The sequence below is a fragment of the Ambystoma mexicanum genome, chromosome 1q, assembly GCF_040938575.1.
Source record: "Ambystoma mexicanum isolate Mex_15411 chromosome 1q, UKY_AmexF1_1, whole genome shotgun sequence".
Classification (NCBI taxonomy): Eukaryota; Metazoa; Chordata; class Amphibia; order Caudata; family Ambystomatidae; genus Ambystoma; species Ambystoma mexicanum.
In genome coordinates, this window is record NC_090922.1 from 472,659,258 (window position 1) to 472,671,349 (window position 12,092).

Here is a 12,092-nt window from a genome sequence, read left to right on the forward strand (position 1 = left end):
ATATACTTGCCAAGCGCAGAATAGCCATGGGTTGGAAAGCAAACAATAGACCAAAGGTAGAGGTTTAGTGGTACGATCTCCAGAAATGGGCAGAAGCGGAAACGGCGGTATGGAATGAGGCGCCCAATACGGGGGGGGGGGGTGAGGAAGCGGAATCTCTGATGACCTGGAGACACTTAGTGGCCACACTGTCTGGGTCCACCCAGGCCTGCTTAAGCGAACATGATTCCTTCGAGAATACAGAGGGGTAGGTACCCCTAGAGGAAATACTGGCAGATGGCAAAGTGGAGTAGGCTCGAGTTAGGGGGGAGGGTAATGGGGAGGCAGTGGACATTTCACAATATTGTATATGATGCTTGACGTTACATGTTACGCACTGTTGGGTTTGTTATTTGTTGATTGGTTGTTGTAAAAGTTCATAAAAATCATTTTTTTTTAAAAGAAAAAAATCCCTGACCTAATAAGCAAGGCTCAGTGTGAATAAGGACAGCACAAGTAAGATACTAGTAGAGCCCAAGTCACAGAATTGTTGAGCCCTGTTCTGCAAGAACCTATTTTCAGGATACCTTTTGTTTAAAGAATGAGAGCCACAAGTCAACAGACTGCACCCTTTGAACGGCCTTCAAGCTTTAAAAAAGCGATTAATGAGGACTGACTGAACATCTTAAGTTTGTTGGAGTTTACCAAATTGCTTAGTTCTCCACTTTAGTTTTGCCTGTGTAATCAGTGCTCCAGATACGATTTTGATGTGGGAGTATATTACTCCCTATTTTTTAAAGTTGGAAGTAAAATAATTTTGTATGTAGTAAAAACAACATAACTCCAATGCTTTAAGTGAGTAAAAATGTTTTACCTGTAAAAAAAAAAAAAAAAAAAAAAAAGAAAAAAAACACAATAAACGCCAGTGGTTTCACTCAGCCTCAGCCACAACAAAACAGTTTAAGGCACACCCTTAAACGCGCAGGTGCGCACGCCCATGAGTTTAAGTATGTTTCGGGAGAGCAGGGGACGGGGTGTTCAAGAGAGTCCTTCGGGCTGTGATCTACAATAATATCCTCAAGGCCAGCGGTTCACTCACGGGGCACTCCTTTGGTGTGCTGTTGGCAGCTTCATTTCAGAGAAACCGGTTACTGAGCGTTTTTGGTTGCTAGCCATCATGTGGTGTCGAGGTCTGGTTGTGTATGGTTTGGTTTCATCTTGGGTGCTGTGAAGTGCATGCAGTTTGTGGTGAGGTAGAGGTATGGTTGTGTTTATTTCAGACTTTGCGGGTGAGTATACAGAATGGTGAGTTGTTTGTATGGTTAGTTAGTAGAAATACATTTCCTGCCCCCAGCCATCCATTTATGTGTGACACCTTAAAGTTCCCAGCAATCCATCTAAGTGTGGTACATTTCCTAACCCCAATAGTCCATCCAAGTGTTGGTACATTTCCTACCCCCAGCAATTCATCCAAGTGTAGTACATTTCCTAACCCCAATAGTCCATCCAAGTGTTGGTACATTTCCTACCCCCACCAATTCATCTAAGTGTGGTACATTTCCTACCCCCAACAATCCATCTAAGTGGGGTACATTTCCTACCCCCAGCAATGCATCTCAGGGAGCAGAGCCCAGCACGACACAGATGTTGCATCGTGCCTATCTCTGGGCGCCACAGGGAGCATAAGGCTAGCCTATACAGTTAGATCAGAAAGAACAGAAATGAACAGAGGATAAACAGAAATAGAGGACATAACAAAATGGAGAGGGCTTGGAATCTGGAGCAGGTAGGTCTGGGGAGAGAACAGAAAAGACCAAAAACAAACTGAAAGAGAGGACAAAACAATATGGAGAGGGTGTGGTGGTGTTAGGTGATGGGATAGGGTGGAGTAATGGAGTAGAGTTAGGGGAAAGGGGGAGACAGTAATTTGAGGTGGGGTGGAGTAGAGTAGTGAGAAGTAGTGGTGTCGTGGGGAAGGTAGGTGGGGTAAGGTAGAGTAATAGGGGTGGGATACAGTAGTGAGGCTGGGCTAGAGTGGATAGGTGGTGGTAGAACGGGGTAGGAGTAGAGTGGGTGTTGTAGAGTGCTGTGGGGTGCTGTATAGTAGTAGAGGAGTGGGGTATAATAGTGGGGATGGGTAGATTAGTATGGTGAGGTAGTGCAGTTGGGTGCTGGGATGGGGTAGACTGGTGGGTAGAGTAGTAATGGGGTGGGTAGAGTACAGTGGGTGGGGATAGAGTGGAGTGATGTGGGGCAGCTTGGTGGAGTGGTGGGGTAGAGTAGTGTGGTAGATTACAGCGGTAGGGTAGAGAAGGTGAGTGTAGGTTGGGTATGGTAGAGGAAGAATGGGGTCAGGTGGGGTCAATGTGGGTGGAGTAGATGGTCTGGGGTAGATTGCAGTGAGATAGGATGGATGTGATAAGAGTAGGTGGGGTGATGGCAGAGTGGGATGGAGAAAGAGTGGGGTGGCTGTAAAGTGGGAGGTAGAGTCGTGGGGTATGATGGGTGAGGGTTCAGCTTGTGCAGTTAGAGTAGACTAGGTTGGGTCATGATAGAGGGGTGAAAGGAGTAGAAAGAGGTGAAGTGGGGGACAATGATAGCATCTGGTGAAGAAGGGTGTGAAGCGATGATGTGGGGTGAAGGTAGAGTGAGTTGCAGTAGAGTGGGTGATTTGGGAGGTAAAGTAGTGGGGTAGAATGGGTTGGAAAAAGTGGGGAGATGAGGGCAGAGTGGGTGGATATACAGGTTGGGTGGTGTATATAGTTGGGTGGTGTACTAGTGTAGGGTTTTAGGGTGCAGTAATGTGGTAGATCAAGGAGAGTAGTGGAGTGGGGTAGAGTAAGAGGGTAGGGCGTAGAGTAGTGGGGTATGGCAGGTTAGTTTAATGGGATGGAATGGTGGGATGGGGTAGAGTAGTGGGGTCAGATATTGCAGTGGGAGTAATGGGTGAGGTAGAGTAGTGTTGGTAGATTGAATACAGTAGAGTAGGGTAATATGTGGCAGATGTGATGAGTAGAGTGGTGCGGTGGAGGGGATTGGTAGAGTAATGAGTCGAGGGTAGAGTGGGTAGTGAAGATAAGGTGGGTTAGAGTGGGATGAAGTAGGGTGAGGTTAGAGTAGGTTAGTGTGTGCGTGTGGCAAAGCGGGGTAGGAGAGGGGGTAGAGTGTTTGAGAGTAGGTTGATGGGGTAGAGCTGGTGGGATAAGGGTAGAGTGGGTGGGTGGTGGTAAAGTGTTGCAAAGTAAGGAGCAAGGTTAGTCAGTGAGGTAGAGTATGTGAGTGTAGAAAGGGGTGAGGTTAGCGTGGGTGACAGTAGAGAGGGATGTGGTGGGGTAGAGCAGTGGTGTAGAATGGGTGGGGTGAATGGAAAAGTGTGGGAGGGGTAGAGAAGTGGTGGGGTGTAGAGTAGTGGTGTAGGGTAAGTTAGTGTGGCAGTGTTGAGTAATGGGAAAGAGTTTAGCAATGGGGTAGAGTCTTGGGAGAAGAATGGATGGCACTATAGCATGGTGAGGAGGAGTGGAGTAGTGGGATAGACAAGTTGTATGTGGAAGATTGAAGGGGTGAGGAAGAGTGGGTGGTTGGTGGTAGAAAGGAGTGGGGATAGAATAGGTGTGGTTAAAGTAGTGGTTTATGGAATAGTGTTGTAGGGTCCTGTAGAGTTGTAGGGTACTGAGTTATAATAGGGGAGTTCGGTAGTTTAGTGTGGTGGGGTAGAATAGTAGGGTGAGGTAGTGTAGTGAGGTGGGGAAGAGTGGTGGGCCAAGTAATGGGGTGGGTGATGTTAGGCAGTTAGGTGAAGTGGTGGGGTTGAGTAGTAGGGTTGGGTACAGTAATGGCGGTAGTGTGGGTGGGGTATGGAGCGTGGAGTGGGGTTAGGTGGAGGTGTAGTGATGTAAGATAGGGTGGGTGGTGGGAGTGAGTGGTGGTAGAGTGGGGTAAAGTGGGCAGAGTAGAGCTGGTGGAATTAGGATAGAGTGGGTTGGTGATAGAGAGGTGAAAGGGGTAGAGCGTGGTGAAGTAGGGGAACAATAGTCTGGTAAAGTAGGGTGTGTATGGGTAAATTGGGGTGAGAGTGGAGTGGGTGGCAGTAGAGTGGGTTGATGTGGGATGTAGACTAGTGGGATAGAGTAGAGGGGTAGACTAGTGGAGTGGTTTCGAGTAACATGGTAGAATAGTGGGGGGAAGGGAGGATAGCTCAGGGGCGACGTGTTTGTCTTTGAAGCAAGACAACGAATAGCAACACAGGTTTGAGTTCCGGGCTCACGCTTAGAAACTGGTCTCAGGTATTAAGTGCATTATAAACGTTACACGAATGCCAACGGACAACATGATTGATATCTAGCAATACTGCTTTCTGAAAAGTGTCAATCGAGCAATTGAAACACAAAAGTCAAGAAAGTACAAATACAATGACAACCTATCAAGGAATGAATTCAAAACTATGAGAAGCTTGGCCCAAGACAAACCCATTGTGTGATCAAAGAAGCAGACAAAGGTGGGAACATTGTAGTCATGAACAGACAGGACTATATTGCAATGGCAATGTCCCATTTAGAAACCCCAAATTGTTACAAGGTCTTACACTCCTTGACCCTAGAAAGGAAGTGACAGAGGACCTAGAAGAACTGATTCTGAAGTGGCATAATAACGGACTCAGAGAAAACATATCTAACTGTGAAGGACTTCCCACTATGCATTTTCTCCCTAAAATACATAAGTAATATGAACGGAGACCGGAGGCGAGACCCATCCTGAGTGGGATTGGATGGGTAACAGAAACAATATCTGAGTACTTGGACATTATCCGTCCGTTGGTCATTAAATTACCAGCTTATCTAAAGGACACTACAAGTGTTCTGAATATCATCAAGGACACAACATGGCAAGCAGACTACCTCCTGGCCAAATTAGATGTTTGGGCACTTTACACATCAATACCACATAGCCTGGCAATTAAAACATTGGAATATACATTTAGCGAAAGCTCTGCTTCCCACTATCAGCATGTAGAAATGCTAAAGGAGATGCTACAGGCGACATTGGAGCAAAGCAAATGTATCTTTAATGATACATACTACCAGCAAACCCAATTTGTTCATGGGATTATTTGAGGACACTTTTGTATATACAGACCAGGCGTTTCAGGAGAAGGTGATAATTTGGTCAAGATGCATTCATGACGTGTTATTAATATGGAAAGGAACTAAATATGAATTAGGTGCATTAATAAGGAGATAGAATCTCAAAGATTTTGATATTTCCTTTATAGGAACCTCTAATCCGAATGATATTGACTTTTTAGGATTTTACGATATATGGATCATGTGGCAGACTCAATACACGGACCTACAGAAAAGCAAAGGAAGTGAATTCTACCCTGTGTGCTAGCAGTTCCCATCATCAGAAAATCCAAATCCAAGAAAATATCAATTGCAAATCTAAATATGTCATCTATCCTGTAATATGTGTATGTAAGAAAATCTGCATAGGGAGCACAATTCAAGAACTGAGAATTAGAATCAGAGAGCACATTGCTAACATTGGGAGCCAAGATCCCAAATTTCCATTGGCGCAGCACTGGCAATCTGTACACCAACTGCAGAACAAGAAAGACTTGAGATTCATTGGTTTAAGGAAGATTACCCTGGGGGAAAGAGGAGGAGACAAGGAGCGCCTTATGAGACATATGGAGGCAAGGACAATTTGTAAAATGTGAGCCACTGAATTTGGTCTAAATACAGACCACGTGATGGGCTCATTTCTATGACTGATGATCTTTTCACGAATGAAAGAGCGATTTTTGTAAGGTGGAGGACACTAATTATGTACTTGTAAAAATATGATAACTTAGAAATTCTGATGAAGTCTACTACTGCTTAAATGCATGTGTAAGGGCATTAATTTTATGAACAAGGAGTTGCAAAATGCAAACTAATTGAATGGTGTTTACACTGGAGGAACAAGGAGGGTTAGTAATCATGTTTAATGCAGTGGCGTAAGGATACCCATTAGACTGAGTTTTAGGTCTTAATATAATCTGTATCTATAAGGAATAAGGAAGACTAGTGGACAGCGCACGGTTTGAGATCACGGGTAGCTTTACCACAACATGGCCGCGGGGACGCAATGATGTTGCACGTAAAACGTGTGACTTCACCACTTGTTTACAGGCATTTAAGCCATCCGAAATGGCGACCGCAGTGCAATTTTGCATGTGGGACACTTGAAAAGCCTCACTTGAGGAGAACCAGTTAAGGACTGATGGTGGTATTGGCCCACAAATTAAGCAATTGCTATCAGGGGGTCTTTGCTATGCTCTTTGAGGGATTAAAACCAAACAGAACTAATAAGGCAGTTTTAAGGTACTTGGGCAGTTTGATCTTTCCAGAAAATAAAGGCAATATGAACAAAGAGTTTGTACTATGGGAGAGGGGAGACCTACCTTGGTAGCAACCAAGGTGTAGAGGGTCTTTTATTGCTAGCTGAAATACTCAAGGAATATATAGATAGAGATTCTCTTCATTGAATAGGCAGATGAACTTGGAAATGTTTACAGGACCAAGGGAACTATCCCTGATATAGGAGTTGAAGGAACTCTCCTTTCTGAACTGCATAAAGTATAAGGAATTACAAGGAAATTGAAAGGATAATGGCGGTGATTAGCAGTCTCTATAGAGATATTGATAAAGTCTGCAATATTGTTTATGGAGGTCACAATGAAGGGGAATTGTCACAAAGGATGTACATATTGGAGTACCTATGCATTGAATCACCTGGGGAAGTCACTTGGGGTCTTTTGACAGTACAATTATTAGCAAGGAATAATTACATGTAACAAACATAAGAGTGCCACTATTAAATGTATCAATACACCAAATAATTCAGATATTTGTAAATCTAAAATTAGTCATAATGAAAAGAATAGTGTAACTAATGATGTGTGGTACTATCTCTCTCTTCCTACCAATCCTACCTAACGCCAATTTCTATTTTCTGTCCACATAATTAATGATTTGTACATATATGTAATGAATGTAATTGATACAGAATATGATTTATGCAGCTAAGATAAGAATGTGCAGTAACATTTAGCCCAGTTTTGAGAAAGGCCTGGGTGGCCGAAACACATGTCAACACAAATGGGTGATTAATCAACTCACAAATAAAATGAAAATCATGAGCACAAATATTTCTTGAGAGAATGCCCGACGCAATCTTAGAGTACAAATTCACAAAACCTAAATCATATTTAAGGAAAGGGTGTGCCTTGCAGTACTCTGTGGATGCGACGGACATAACCTTTTCTTGATTAAGAGATCTATGTCGCAGGGAGATAGCCCTCATACCCAATCTTTGCTGTGTGTTATAAAAGAACAATTATTATAGTATACAGTGGGGTAGGGTAGATGTAGAGTGGTGAGGTAGGTAGAGAGAGTGGGGTAGATGACATGGGGTAGAGTGGGTGAGGGTAGAGTGGAGTGGGTAGAGCAGAGATGACTAAGTGGGGTAGAGTGGGTTGATATGGGGGTGATGGTATCATGAGGTGGGTTAGAATCGTGGGGCTAAGGTACAGGTAGATTAGGTGGAAGAAGAGTGGGGTGTGGTGGGGTAGAGTAGTGGGGTAGAGTGGGTGGAGGTAAAGGGGTTGAGTAGTCGGGTGGGTTAGGGATGTTGGGGGGATAGGTTAGTTGGGGTAGCGTGGGTGGGAGTAGAGTAGATGTAGTCAGGTGGGGCATTGTGGGTGGGGTATATGTGGTGGGGTGGAGTAGTTTGAGGTGTTGAGGCGTAAGGTGTTGTCGAGACTTGGGGGAATGGTATGATTTGGGATAGTGGGAAGTTGGGGTAGAAAAGTGAAGTAGGATCGAGTGGAGCGGTCGCACAGTGGGGTGGAGTAGAGAGTTGGGGTGGAGGATGGGATAGAGAGGGGTGATGTGGGGGAAGAGTGGGATTAGTTTTAGTGGGAGGAGGTAGGTTGGGTAAGAGGCATGATGGCATAGCTGATAAGGAGTCAACCTAAAGAAAGCACGTGTGCCTCTGCCGGAACCAGGCCACTCTGCAGCATCCTTGGGTGAAGTAGGGAGACAGCATAAATAAAAAAAACTGGAGCAGGTTCTGCTTCATAGCACAGGGCGACTGGGCACCTTTTCAAAACTAAGCATCCCGTGTTTCTGAGGTGATGCGGTGAAAGGAGGGGCACAGCGGTGCAGGGCATGCCTGCACCAGGGCTTCAGGGAGATGACACTACAAAGTAAGATCACTTTGCCAGGTGCATCCAACTCCAGGCCTCGAGGGCAGCAAACCCGATGGGTTTTAAGGATCTCTCTTATTAATCTCTTATTAATATTCATGAAATAAATGTGTATACATTTGGAATGAGCGTATGCAAATTTATCTCATACGTATTAAAGAGGGATATCCTGGAAATTCGGTATGTTTCCGGCCCTCAGGGTCTGGAGTTAGCCCTTCCTCACATGAAAGCCTAGGCACAGCTCTGTGTTGAGCTTCTTAAAATACCTTTACCCTTTCTCTTCTCTGTGGCAATGTTTTCAGACATATTTTAGTGACTGCACAACCAAAGTGCACCAAAATCAAAAATGAGGACCCAACCCACAACATGATGGAGACTTAAGAGCGCTATCTTTCTGATTACAAGAGAGTTTCGGTAATCTTAGCAGACGTCCCAGAGGTTCGTCAACAGTTCCATTTTTTGTTTGGCCTTTAAGCCAAAGCTATTGCATTAGAGTACAGATAGGGAGAAATGGCATATGAGGAGGGACACACAGCTTGTAGATGTTTGGTTATTTGCCCACCCATTGACTGCCCATGGCCAGGGTTATCCCTATGGCCCTTCCCATCCAGTTCTTGCCCCTCCCTGCCCAAAACTCATCCTCGTGGGAACACTTTCAGCTCACTTTAATCAAGCCTTACCATCAAATATTGCACTCAAGTGCCTGCCAGGGTTTTTTCAAAGCACTCTTCTGAGAGCTAATGACTCAATTAGAGTTGTAAACCCGCTACTGGTGTAATACAAATGTCAACCAGGTTTGCCTTCAGCCACTCGACTTATAAGCACTCTGCACGTGCTTCACCAGTGTCCTGTTAAAAACGAGCATTGGCAAAGCCAAGAGTTTTGCTTGAGTACAAATATTAGGCATTTGCCAGGCACTGTTATTAGATGCCTAGTTACTCACACTATGTTGGCACCTGCTACAGTCAATGGACAGTTAATACCACAATGGCAGTGCCTAGCAAGTGCCTTTGCCATGACTACTCAACAGCCCAAGCTGTTAGCATCGTCAACGCTTGTTTTCAATGCCTGTCACTGACTGCATGTGCCCCTGACTTTGTATCCAATTTCTAGACAATAACAGTTGGGAAACATGGCTCATAACAAAAGTCAGGAAGCAAACCGCACAAATGCCCTGAGCATAATTCCAAGGCATAAATTAGTTTTCAAAAATGGATTAGCAGAGTTTGCTAATTAAAAAATGTTTGATTAGCAAACATATTTGATTAGCAATTGTGTACTAATATTTTTAATGTCACCAGAAGTTATTTGTACCCAAGACATAAAATAAGCAACAATAAAGCATTTTTGTGGACTGCTGAACTGAGACAGTGAGATGCGTGTGTCTGTAAAATGTAAAGGTTAGCTGCATGAATGAACACAAATAAATAAACAGATACAATATGAAAGTCACAGCCCAACCATATTTAAAGAGGAAATGAAGTGCATAGTAAGGATTGGGGTTATTTGTTCATATGATAATTGTTCGCAGAGCACTGTCCGCAATAAATCTGCTTGCATTAGAACAATTATCAGACGAACAAACAACCCCAATAAATATGAAAGCGAAATGCAGCCGCCTCCCCTACTTACCTGTTTGCTCACCTCCACGTGTTCTGCCCCCCTGCAGCGACAGATCCGTCCCTCTAGCGCACGTCGGATCCGATGCTGCAGGGTGATACTGCAGGGTCCCCTTTTCTTTCTTTTTTTTCGGTCTTCCGCCTCCCATGTTGAGGAAGCAGGGCACACCCCTGCACCCCCCCCCCCCCCCCCCAAGGCCAAAAATACTGAACATGGGCAGCGGGGGACACCCCTGCAACTCCCGCTCCACATGATCGGTATGTATTATAATTGATCGATTGGTACTGGCCGAATTCGGTCAAACGTACCAGTCGATCAATTATAAACGAACAATTTTCAATTATAAACAACTAATTTTCAAATGGACTAGCCTAAGTCGAGCTGGGATGACTATCAGGCAGGGACATCAAGGCATCAAGGCTAAAATGTTAATATGCTTCATGTAAATATCTTGGAGTTACTGACATATATTGGCAATTAGGTCTCGAAAATGGGAGCACTATTAGAAATACCGTGGTACTGGCGTTATTAATGCATTCCCAAAACGTATACATGTATTCGACAGTAAACTTGGAAAACAGCTTTAAAGTTAAATATATACACGCACAGTGGGTGCAATCACCAAATCAGAGGCGTGGCAGCCATGCTGCTGTCACTTGCTCAGTGATGGAAGACTTGCTATGTCCCAGATTCACAGATCTGCTTCGTATAAATATGATAAACTTCGTTTTTGCTCAGAGTTTATAGAGCAGAGCCATCTCTCCGGTTACAGGTTCGGAAAGCATGGTTTTTCGCTTACACTGGTTCTATGGTACGGGTGGCGCTGGTACACAGCATTGGAATTGCTCGGTTTATATATATAGACATTTCCAGGATGATTTGAGCAGTAGGCCTGTATGGGTATTTGCAGAACTCTCAAAGCGTGGCAGGTCAGAGACGAAGTTATCCAGTTATTTTTTTTTTTTTCTTCGCCACTGCTGTTTCTTCTGCTTTCCAGAAATAAATACAAAAAGCAGCACTGGGTTAGGGATTTACGCCTGGCATGCGACAACTTGAAAACGTTGTGTTTCGCAAACTAAACGGCAGCGTCATTTACACTCACCTGAGTTTTTAAGCGTTTTCTGTAGGTGAAGGCACCGTGGGTGTGATTTTAGGAGGCACGTAGCTTCTTAGTTATATCTGCCCGTCTGGTATCCTTGCGTCATCAACGGAAATGTGAGGTGGAGCTTGTGAATTACTGTTTTGAAATAGATTCTTGAATTTCACTTTCACTTTTCTGTTTCCAGGAAACGTGCGACGTTTTCTGGTAAACTGGTTCTTTGATACGAAGCGTACGGTTTTCCGCGCTGGGCGTCTGCGCCTGATTAATGGCCAACTATTTCCACGCCCTTTTCTTCTTGGCAAGACAAACAGGTTATTCTCCCTGAACTTCGAGCCCTCTTTCTCGTTGCCGAGACTCATCCGTTTGCCCCGGCAGTGACCTCAGACAAGGCTAGAAATGTTCCGATTTCCCCCATGAACTTCCTCTTGGCAAGGTCGTTAGGGCTGAGCCAGAGTCAATCATCTCCTGAAAGTTCTGTCCCTCTCTAATGCCAGAAATTAATGGGGAAACCATCCTAGCTGCCAAGTGGATGCCAGGGAGGTGTCACTGGCACCAGTTCAAACAGCTCCCTTTATAATAAAAAGAAAACAAGTAGCACTTTGCCTGTTGCAACTGTTCACACTTAAAACGTGAAAGCCTAAAGCGTCCAAACACAAAACGCTCGTTGTTGAGAGTATGGCTGAAGGCGTTGCACTTGCACAGATGACGCTCAACCTGTAGAGACTCCTGGGAAGGTCAAATCAAGGTTGGTGAGGGTTAATGATTCTATGGCATGACAGGAGGCTCCTTTACAATCTTTACTCTGAAAACCACAGCAGCAAAGAAACTTTTACAAACAAAAAAGTTCCAATAACAGAACTAAACAGAGTTTAATGTCAATGTTAGGGGAATCTCCCCAATCCATCATGGAGGACAGGTCATGCCCTGCAGGAGACCAATGAGCATGGACCCCCTTCTATATAAGTCCTTTACTCCAATCCCAACTCCTCTTTATTTGCTGCTGACACCACAGCTAAATCACTCCTTTTAGTTGTGCTTTGCATGTTTGTCAGTAGTAGGCCTTAATAGTACATTGGCCGTAAATTGTGTTAAATGTATTTTGGAATATATATTAGGGTACATTTTATTATATAAGGAGGTTTT

The 12,092-nt window shown here is 44.3% G+C and overlaps 1 protein-coding gene across 5 annotated transcripts in view; it reads right to left on the reverse strand.

Annotated features, from left to right (window-relative positions):
• Positions 1 to 11,243, reverse strand: part of LOC138528875 (interferon-inducible GTPase 5-like) — an 82,919-nt gene extending 71,676 nt beyond the window's left edge. For 2 of the 5 annotated variants that reach the window (XM_069640803.1, XM_069640802.1), the window contains exon 1: positions 10,950 to 11,243. The gene's annotated coding sequence lies outside the window, so the exon portion shown is untranslated. Of the gene's footprint in view, positions 1 to 9,859; positions 9,881 to 10,454; positions 10,798 to 10,949 lie in introns of those variants that run through there. The other 3 variants (XM_069640799.1, XM_069640800.1, XM_069640801.1) reach the window with 3 other exon arrangements.
• Positions 11,244 to 12,092: the final 849 nt, after the last annotated feature.